General features: G+C 42.8%; 1 protein-coding gene and 1 long non-coding RNA gene across 3 annotated transcripts in view; one reads left to right on the forward strand and one right to left on the reverse strand.

The window, feature by feature from the left end:
- The first annotated feature begins 1,621 nt into the window (after positions 1-1,621).
- Positions 1,622-3,440, forward strand: LOC145875783 (uncharacterized). Of its 2 annotated transcripts, XR_014391331.1 has the most exons (3): positions 1,622-1,705; positions 2,067-2,813; positions 2,892-3,440. It is a non-coding gene; the product is annotated as an uncharacterized LOC145875783 (long non-coding RNA). The 2 variants fall into 2 exon arrangements; XR_014391330.1 differs by having other exon boundaries at positions 2,067-3,440.
- Positions 3,441-10,575: 7,135 nt separating this feature from the next.
- The window catches only part of LOC106599775 (E3 ubiquitin/ISG15 ligase TRIM25-like), a 16,223-nt gene continuing 15,330 nt past the window's right edge, over positions 10,576-11,468 (reverse strand). Inside the window, exon 5 of the mRNA XM_082971598.1 lies at positions 10,576-11,468. This exon is cut by the window's right edge and continues 2,167 nt beyond it. The gene's annotated coding sequence lies outside the window, so the exon portion shown is untranslated.

The raw sequence follows: 11,468 nt of genomic DNA on the forward strand, positions 1-11,468 counted from the left end.
ATATACATCATGTTGGTGTGACTGTAAACACTGATAAAGTATCATAAACATCATGTTGGTATGACTGTAAACACTGATAAAGTATCATAAACATCATGTTGGTGTGACTGTAAACACTGATAAAGTATCATATACATGTTGGTATGACTGTAAACACTGATAAAGTATCATATACATCATGTTGGTGTGACTGTAAACACTGATAAAGTATCATATACATCATGTTGGTGTGACTGTAAACACTGATAAAGTATCATATACATGTTGGTATGACTGTAAACACTGATAAAGTATCATATACATCATGTTGGTGTGACTGTAAACACTGATAAAGTATCATATACATCATGTTGGTGTGACTGTAAACACTGATAAAGTATCATAAACATCATGTTGGTGTGACTGTAAACACTGATAAAGTATCATATACATCATGTTGGTATGACTGTAAACACTGATAAAGTATCATATACATCATGTTGGTGTGACTGTAAACACTGATAAAGTATCATAAACATCATGTTGGTGTGACTGTAAACACTGATAAAGTATCATAAACATCATGTTGGTGTGACTGTAAACACTGATAAAGTATCATATACATCATGTTGGTGTGACTGTAAACACTGATAAAGTATCATAAACATCATGTTGGTGTGACTGTAAACACTGATAAAGTATCATATACATCATGTTGGTGTGACTGTAAAAGGGATTGGTTGGACAACAACAAAATAATCCCAAAATTAAAATTCAAGCATTATACGGCATTTTAAATGACTTGCCTAGTTAAATAAAATAAAACATATGACCATGGTTTGTTTATGTGGTCTATTCAGCATGGCTCTGTTCTGCCCTGCCTTGCCCCCTTGTGGAGCTCAAAAGTTACTTTCTTACTGTTAGAACTCAAATCTGGGATTTTGTCAATGCAATAAACTATTTTTATGTTATTTGTAATATTGTTTTATTGCTATATCCTTATATTGTATTCTAATGAATAATTCCTCTTTATACTGTACTTTCAGAAACCACAAACAGTATTTGCCAATATCATAACTGGAACTGGACATCTTCCCAGCTGAAGATTGAGGACAGCTTTTGTATGCTAACGTTCTCTCCTTAACAGTTTTACTGGATGGAAACACAGCAAGAAAACACATAGGCCAATATGTAATAGTCGTCTATTTTATTGAAGTATTGGTAGTTGGTTCAACAACAACTTGTTTTACTAGAGGACAAAAAAATGGAATATGCATAACCCATATTTAATATTCATGCAGTGACTGAACAACAACTGCATTTCCACCCCCACCTCTAAAGGCATAGTATCATGGCAGGTCACCTGTCAAGTCACTTGTCAGGTCAGTCAGTCACTTATTGCTGCAGATGTGCTCAATAATGCTTGAGCATGTGATACTCCTCAAAGCATGGTGAAATACATAGAGGTGTATCACAAGCTAAACACATGTATTTTGTCATCTTCCTCTGCTTACTTCTCCTGGCGCCAGACAGGCAGACTTTGCAGTGCCTCCGTGTGCGACTACCTTGAGCAGCAGTTTGAGGGACTTTGCAGGGAAAATGCCGTGCAGTGAGGCGTAGGGGATTGTCTACAGCAGGGCGACCCCCCCCCCCCCCCAGTGGAGGGGCGCCGAAGGGTGTGGTGCTCCTCCAACAGCTCTCTCATGAGGTTCTCTCTGTATTTTTGGTAGGTAATTACTTTACCTATGAGGGAGTGGGGAGGATGAGGAAAGTTAGAGGATGATGAGGCAGTGGGTAGGTTGGTGAGATATTGTCACTGTAATTGCATAATGGATTTGTATGTGAACTGTACATCCAATTACAAAAATACCTTGTTCAGTAATCATCTCACCTGTTAGTTGGCGGTGAACTATGCTGCCGTTGAGGACAGCAGTGTCGATCAGCTGGAAAAATATCTTCTTATACCACTTGGTCGTTTTCCGAGTGCATTCCACAAAGCTGTTTATCATGTCCGCCTTATCCACGGCCCCCATTTTGAGGTTATAGTCAAGCACACAATCTGGTTTGATCTTTCTCTCTCCCGTCAGGTGGTCCACCTTCCCTGTGGCCGACATGGTTGCTGTATGGACAGTGGAGAGGACATGGACGTCTCGTTTGTCATGCCACTTTACTGCCAGCTGTTGACCGTTCTCCTGGAACTCCACCTCCCCTCTCTGCATCTTCCTGCATCCGAATGCCGGCATCCCCTTCCTGTTCGACCTGACTGTGCCACAGGCCCCTGTGCTGTTGGAGAGCAGATGCTGGAAGAGTGTGGGACTGCTGTACCAATTGTCCACGTACAAAGTGTGTCCCTTGCCGAGATGAGGAGCCAGCATGGTCATCATCCCGGACCCGGACACCCCAAGCCCCTCATAATGTTGGATGTCAGTGGTGGACCCTGTGTAAACTATAATATCCTGGACAAATCCTGTCTTCACGTCGCACATGACAAAGAACTTGACCCCAAACCTGTGCCTTTTTGGAGGGAATATATTGACGGAACACCAGCCTACCATAACATCAGGGACTCATCAATGCATAGGTCCTTGTATGGCACAAAGACCCGACCAAATGCTGATGTCAGGCTGATAAGAACAATTCTTATTTTGTATAACGGGTCACTTAGGATGGCAGTAGCATTGTTGACGAAATGCAGGCATCGCAGCAGAATTAGGAAGCGGTCTTGGGAAAAGAGGGTGGCAAAGAAGGGAGTTGCAAACATAGGATCTGTGCTCCAGTATTCTCTTAGGGAGTTCTTCTTTACTATCCCCATGAGGAGGACTGTCACCAGGAAGGTATACATTTCACTAATTGTGGTTGTCACCCATTTAGCGAGTTTCCCCCCTCACTCCTGGCTCTCTCTTCTCCTGTAGCTCCAAGGCATAGCGATTGGTCTCCTGTACTATGGTTTCCCACCAGCTCCTCTGTCAGAAACAACTTGAAGCACTCTGCCTCAGATGGAAATGGACTCCAGACTGGGACTCATCAAAACAAACAGCAGGGCCAGGAGGGGTGAAATGACTGGTGGCCTTCCAGCTACCACAGAACTCCTGTACTTCATCCACTGTCGGTCTCCCTCCATCACCACCAGCATCTTCAAAGGGACCTGGTACTTGGTCAGTGGACAAGGGAACCTCAGATTCAGGGTTCTCAATGGCTACAAGGTTGGGGGGGGGGCAGCTCCTCACTGTCAGAATCTGATTCCTGACTTTCATACTCAGACTCATTGTCAGAATTTTTTTTTTAAATCTCCAGAATTTCCACATTTGTGGGTTGTCTCCTTTTGAAAGACATTGCTAATGCTAAAGCTTAGCTCACTAGCTACATACATAAACAACAACACTGAATGGCTCAGAGTGAGAGGGGACGTGATTGACTGCCGGCGTGCGTCACTTGTATCAATAAATCACCATCAGAAAATGTTTTGTGAGGTAATTATTTGTGTATTTACTGTTTTATTCACATGTTTTCAGTTCTGGGTGACAAATCATGCATTCCGATTCTTGCATAGATTGTAATGGGCACATATTATGTGTGTAAAATACTTATTTGAAGGTTATACTGATTATGATGAGCTATGTGTATGGAGCCATGTTTGTTGACATACAATGCATTCTGGGTTTCACGTAATCATCCGTTTGACCAAAGATGTTATAACAAAATGAGGTGAGTAAGAGTTCACTCATTTTTTGAGGACTTCCGGAAATGAATGGTGGGATGTGAACGACGGTAGATGACACACCCCTTCAACACTATAAACAGACCGAACTCATCTTGTCTTTTATCTTCGGTTTCTGTGAGGGGAAAAAATCAAATCAAATCAAATTTATTTTTATATAGCCCTTCGTACATCAGCTGATATTCTCAAAGTGCTGTACAGAAACCCAGCCTAAAACCCCAAACAGCAAGCAAAGCATGTGAAAGAAGCACGGTGGCTAGGAAAAACTCCCTAGGAAAAACTCCCTAGAAAGGCCAAAAACCTAGGAAGAAACCTAGAGAGGAACCAGGCTATGAGGGGTGGCCAGTCCTCTTCTGGCTGTGCAGGGTGGATATTAAAACAGAACATGGTCAAAATGTTAAAATGTTAAAATGTTCATAAATGACCAGCATGGTCAAATAATAATAATCATAGTAGTTGTCGAGGGTGCAACAAGCACGTCCGGTGAACAGGTCAGGGTTCCATAGCCGCAGGCAGAACAGTTGAAACTGGAGCAGCAGCACGGCCAGGTGGACTGGGGACAGCAAGGAGTCATCATACCAGGTAGTCCTGAGGCATGGTCCTAGGGCTCAGGTCCTCCGAGAGAAAGACAGAAAGAGAGAAAGAGAGAATTAGAGAGAGCATATTTAAATACACACAGGACACCGGATAAGACAAGAGAAATACTCCAGATGTAACAGACTGACCCTAGCCCCCCGACACATAAACTACTGCAGCATAAATACTGGAGGCTGAGACAGGAGGGATCAGAAGACACTGTGGCCCCATCCGATGATACCCCCGGACAGGGCCAAACAGGCAGGATATAACCCCACCCACTTTGCCAAAGCACAGCCCCCACACCACTAGAGGGATGTCTCCAACCACCAACTTACCGTCCTAAGACAAGGCCGAGTATAGCCCACAACGATCTCCGCCATGGCACAACCCAAGGGGGGGGGGGGGGGGGGGCGCCAACCCAGACAGGAAGACCACGTCAGTGACTCAACCCACTCAAGTGACGCACCCCTCCCATGGACGGCATGGAAGAACACCAGTAGGCCAGTGACTCAGCCTCTGTAAAAGGGTTAGAGGCAGAGAATCCCAGTGGAAAGAGGGGAACCGGCAAGGCAGAGACAGCAAGGGCGGTTCGTTGCTCCAGCCTTTCCGTTCACCTTCACACTCCTGGGCCAGACTATACTTAATCATTGGACCTACTGAAGAGATAAGTCTTCAGTAAAGACTTAAAGGTTGAGACTGAGTCTGCGTCTCTCACATTGGTAGGCAGACCATTCCATAAAAATGGAGCTCTATAGGAGAAAGCCCTACCTCCAGCCGTTTGCTTAGAAATTCTAGGGACAATTAGGAGGCCTGCGTCTTGTGACCGTAGCGTACGTGTAGGTATGTACGGCAGGACCAAATCGGAAAGATAGGTAGGAGCAAGCCCATGTAATGCTTTGTAGGTTAGCAGTAAAACCTTGAAATCAGCCCTTGCCTTAACAGGAAGCCAGTGTAGGGAGGCTAACACTGGAGTAATATGATCACATTTTTTGGTTCTAGTCAGGATTCTAGCAGCCGTATTTAGCACTAACTGAAGTTTATTTAGTGCTTTATCCGGGTAGCCGGAAAGTAGAGCATTGCAGTAGTCCAGCCTAGAAGTAACAAAAGCATGGATTAATTTTTCTGCGTCATTTTTGGACAGAAAATTTCTGATTTTTGCAATGTTACGTAGATGGAAAAAAGCTGTCCTTGAAACAGTCTTGATATGTTCTTCAAAAGAGAGATCAGGGTCCAGAGTAACGCCGAGGTCCTTCACAGTTTTATTTGAGACGACTGTACAACCATCCAGATTAATTGTCAGATTCAACAGAAGATCTCTTTGTTTCTTGGGACCTAGAACAAGCATCTCTGTTTTGTCCGAGTTTAAAAGTAGAAAGTTTGCAGCCATCCACTTCTTTATGTCTGAAACACAGGCTTCTAGCGAGGGCAATTTTGGGGCTTCACCATGTTTCATTGAAATGTACAGCTGTGTGTCGTCTGCATAGCAGTGAAATTTAACATTATGTTTTCGAATGACATCCCCAAGAGGTAAAATATATAGTGAAAACAATAGTGGTCCTAAAACGGAACCTTGAGGAACACCGAAATTTACAATTGATTTGTCAGAGGACAAACCATTCACAGAGACAAACTGATATCTTTCCGACAGATAAGATCTAAACCAGGCCAGAACTTGTCCATGTAGACCAATTTGGGTTTCCAATCTCTCCAAAAGAATGTGGTGATCGATGGTATCAAAAGCGGCACTAAGATCTAGGAGCACGAGGACAGATGCAGAGCCTCGGTCTGACGTCATTAAAAGGTCATTTACCACCTTCACAAGTGCAGTCTCAGTGCTATGATGGGGTCTAAAACCAGACTGAAGCGTTTCGTATACATTGTTTGTCTTCAGGAAGGCAGTCAGTTGCTGTGCAACAGCTTTTTCTAAAATTTTGGAGAGGAATGGAAGATTCGATATAGGCCGATAGTTTTTTATAATTTCTGGATCAAGATTCGGCTTTTTCAAGAGAGGCTTTATTACTGCCACTTTTAGTGAGCTTGGTACACATCCGGTGGATAGAGAGCCGTTTATTATGTTCAACATAGGAGGGCCAAGCACAGGAAGCAGCTCTTTCAGTAGTTTAGTTGGAATAGGGTCCAGTATGCAGCTTGAGGGTTTGGAGGCCATGATTATTTTCATCATTGCGTCAAGAGATATAGTACTAAAACACTTTAGTATCTCCCTTGATCCTAGGTCCTGGCAGAGTTGTGCAGACTCAGGACAATGGAGCTTTGGAGGAATACCCAGATTTAAAGAGGAGTCTGTAATTTGCTTTCTAATGATCATGATCTTTTCCTCAAAGAAGTTCATACATTTATTACTGCTGAAGTGAAAGCCATCCTCCATTTGCGAAGGCTGCTTTTTAGTTAGCTTTGCGACAGTATCAAAAAGAAATTTCGGATTGTTCTTATTTTCCTCAATTAAGTTGGAAAAATAGGATGATCGAGCAGCAGTAAGGGCTCTTCGATACTGCACGGTACTGTCTTTCCAAGCTAGTCGGAAGACTTCCCGTTTGGTGTGGCGCCATTTCCGTTCCAATTTTCTGGAAGCTTGCTTCAGAGCTCGTGTATTTTCTGTATACCAGGGAGCTAGTTTCTTATGACAGATGTTTTTAGTTTTTAGGGGTGCAACTGCATCTAGGGTATTGCGCAAGGTTAAATTGAGTTCCTCGGTTAGGTGGTTAACTGATTTTTGTCCTCTGACGTCCTTGGGTAGGCAGAGGCAGTCTGGAAGGGCATCAAGGAATCTTTGGGTTGTCTGAGAATTTATAGCACGACTTTTAATGCTCCTTGGTTGGGGTCTGAGCAGATTATTTGTTGCAATTGCAAACGTAATAAAATGGTGGTCCGATAGTCCAGGATTATGAGGAAAAACATTTAGATCCACAACATTTATTCCATGGGACAAAACTAGGTCCAGAGTATGACTGTGGCAGTGAGTAGGTCCAGAGACATGTTGGACAAAACCCACTGAGTCGATGATGGCTCCGAAAGCCTTTTGGAGTGGGTCTGTGGACTTTTCCATGTGAATGTTAAAGTCACCAAAAATTAGAATATGACTACAAGATCCGATAGGAATTCAGGGAACTCAGTGAGGAACACTGCATATGGCCCAGGAGGCCTATAAACAGTAGCTATAAAAAGTGAGTGAGTAGGCTGCATAGATTTCATGACTAGAAGCTCAAAAGACGAAAACGTCATTGTTGTTTTTTTTTTTGTAAATTGAAATTTGCTATCGTAAATGTTAGCAACACCTCCGCCTTTGCCGGATGCACGGGGGGTATGGTCACTAATGTAACCTGGGGGTGAGGCCTCATTTAACACAGTAAATTCATCAGGCATGGCTGCTCGCTGAAACTAATCGTCGGATTACTGTCGATTTCTAGAAAGTGTTTTACCTAATTATTTCGATCAATGGTGAGCTCACCCCGTGATGTGATTAATTATACATAGTAATTGCAATTAGCTAATTCATATTGTAGTTTACGTCAGCCCAGAGTTAGAAAATATGACTGCTTGTGTTGGGTCAATCTATCCTCAGTTAGCGATAGGACAAATGTAGCATACATTTTTTCCTGTTAGGATGATTGTGTTGTGATGTATATATATATTTCTGTGAATATCTGAACCATTTGCATCCAAAAATAAACTGCTCACATTCTGGAGATAAACTTTGTAAGGACTGTGTGTGTTTTGTGTAAATAGTTTCTGAAAAAAGTGTCCAGCTCAAACGCTGATTGTTGCGTCATTGGAAACTGTCCGTTCTAAATGAGTGTTCTAAAGAGTGTTCTAAACGAGGATTCTAAATGAGTGTTCTAAAAGAGCGTTCTAAATGAGCGTTCTAAATGAGTGTTCTAAAAGAGTGTTAGGCTATATAGTGCACTATGTTTGACCAAGGTCCACAGGTAATTGTAGTGCACAATTTAGTGTTCTAATCACACGGCGCTTCAGGGACCACTGTAGAACGATCACACCCCGTGTGACAGGCAGACAGGTTAGGGTTAGGAGGTGTTACTGTACAGACAGACAGACAGGTTAGGGTTAGGAGGTGTTACTGTACAGACAGACAGACAGACAGACAGGTTAGAGTTAGGAGGTGTTACTAGACAGACAGACAGACAGGTTAGGAGGTGTTACTATACAGACAGACAGACAGACGGGTTAGGAGGTGTTACTAGACAGACAGACAGGTTAGGGTTAGGAGGTGTTACTGAAAAGACAGACAGACAGACAGGTTAGGAGGTGTTACTATACAGACAGACAGACAGGTTAGGGTTAGGAGGTGTTACTGTACAGACAGACAGACAGACAGGTTAGGGTTAGGAGGTGTTACTAGACAGACAGACAGACAGACAGGTTAGGGTTAGGAGGTGTTACTATACAGACAGACAGACAGACAGACAGACAGGTTAGGGTTAGGAGGTGTTACTGAAAAGACAGACAGACAGACAGGTTAGGAGGTGTTACTGAACAGACAGACAGACAGACAGACAGACAGACAGACAGACAGACAGACAGGCAGACAGGCAGACAGACAGGTTAGAGTTAGGAGGTGTTACTATACAGACAGACAGACAGGTTAGGAGGTGTTACTGAACAGACAGACAGACAGACAGACAGACAGACAGGTTAGGAGGTGTTACTGAACAGACAGACAGGCAGACAGACAGGTTAGAGTTAGGAGGTGTTACTATACAGACAGACAGGTTAGGAGGTGTTACTGAACAGACAGACAGACAGACAGACAGGTTAGGAGGTGTTACTGAACAGACAGACAGACAGACAGACAGACAGACAGGCAGGCAGACAGACAGGTTAGAGTTAGGAGGTGTTACTATACAGACAGACAGACAGGTTAGGAGGTGTTACTGAACAGACAGACAGACAGACAGACAGACAGGTTAGGAGGTGTTACTGAACAGACAGACAGACAGACAGACAGACAGAGAGACAGACAGAGAGACAGGTTAGAGTTAGGAGGAAAAAAATGCATGGCTGCACGCTGAAACTAATCCTCGGATTACTGTCGATTTCTAGAAAGTGTTTTACCTAATTATTTCGATCAATGGTGAGCTCACCCCGTGATGTGATTAATTATACATAGTAATTGCAATTAGCTAATTCATATTGTAGTTCACGCCAGCCGAGAGTTAGAAAATATGACTGCTTGTGTTGGGTCAATCTTTTTTCAGTTAGCGCTACGACAAATGTAGCCTACATTTTTCCGGTTAGGATGATTGTATTGTGCTATATATATATATATATATATATATATATATATATATATATATATATATATATATATACTGCTCAAAAAAATAAAGGGAACACTTAAACAACACATCCTAGATCTGAATGAAATAAATAATCTTATTAAATACTTTTTTCTTTACATAGTTGAATGTGCTGACAACAAAATCACACAAAAATAATCAATGGAAATCCAATTTATCAACCCATGGAGGTCTGGATTTGGAGTCACACTCAAAATTAAAATGGAAAACCACACTACAGGCTGATCCAACTTTGATGTAATGTCCTTAAAACAAGTCAAAATGAGGCTCAGTAGTGTGTGTGGCCTCCACGTGCCTGTATGACCTCCCTACAACGCCTGGGCATGCTCCTGATGAGGTGGCGGATGGTCTCCTGAGGGATCTCCTCCCAGACCTGGACTAAAGCATCCGCCAACTCCTGGACAGTCTGTGGTGCAACGTGGCGTTGGTGGATGGAGCGAGACATGATGTCCCAGATGTGCTCAATTGGATTCAGGTCTGGGGAACGGGCGGGCCAGTCCATAGCATCAATGCCTTCCTCTTGCAGGAACTGCTGACACACTCCAGCCACATGAGGTCTAGCATTGTCTTGCATTAGGAGGAACCCAGGGCCAACCGCACCAGCATATGGTCTCACAAGGGGTCTGAGGATCTCATCTCGGTACCTAATGGCAGTCAGGCTACCTCTCAATTTAGAACACACATTTAGAACCCTCGTTTAGAACGCTCATTTAAACGCTCATTTAGAACCCTCGTTTAGAACGCTCATTTAGAACCCTCGTTTAGAACGCTCATTTAGAACGCTCTTTTAGAACCCTCGTTTAGAACGCTCTTTTAGAACCCTCATTTAGAACCCTCGTTTAGAACCCTCATTTAGAACGCTCTTTTAGAACCCTCATTTAGAACGCTCATTTACAACAACAATCAGCGTTTGAGCTGGACACTTTTTTCAGAAACTATTTACACAAAAACACACACAGTCCTTACAAAGTTTATCTCCAGAATGTGAGCAGTTTATTTTTTGAAGGAAATGGTTCATATATTCACAGAAGTATATATATTTAATCACTGAACAGTAGCAGAACTTACTTCATCTGTTCCTGACTCTGGATAGTGGATTAAAAAGACCACCTGTTGTTACATCAACACCAGACATCATGATTCATGGAAATGGACATTGTATTTTATCAAATATGAAAACCTTAAATCTCTTCAAATTCAAATCAGTCAGAAAATAAGGATTGTACATAAAACAGAGCAGAATAAATCATCACATCTGGGGACCATCACCACCAGCATGACTAGTATCTATGTGGACCCTACTACAGTTTAACCAGCTCAGCTATAGACTACACCAGCATGACTAGTATCTATGTGGACCCTACTACAGTTTAACCAGCTCAGCTATAGACTACACCAGCATGACTAGTATCTATGTGGACCCTACTACAGTTTAACCAGCTCAGCTATAGACTACACCAGCATGACTAGTATCTATGTGGACCCTACTACAGTTTAACCAGCTCAGCTATAGACTACACCAGCATGACTAGTATCTATGTGGACCCTACTACAGTTTAACCAGCTCAGCTATAGACTACACCAGCATGACTAGTATCTATGTGAACCCTACTACAGTTTAACCAGCTCAGCTATAGACTACACCAGCATGACTAGTATCTATGTGGACCCTACTACAGTTTAACCAGCTCAGCTATAGACTACACCAGCATGACTAGTATCTATGTGGACCCTACTACAGTTTAACCAGCTCAGCTATAGACTACACCAGCATGACTAGTATCTATGTGGACCCTACTACAGTTTAACCAGCTCAGCTATAGACTACACCAGCATGACTAGTATCTATGTGGACCCTA

This window comes from Salmo salar, unplaced genomic scaffold, assembly GCF_965601325.2.
Source record: "Salmo salar unplaced genomic scaffold, fSalSal1 ptg000357l, whole genome shotgun sequence".
In the NCBI taxonomy this organism is placed as follows: domain Eukaryota; kingdom Metazoa; phylum Chordata; class Actinopteri; order Salmoniformes; family Salmonidae; genus Salmo; species Salmo salar.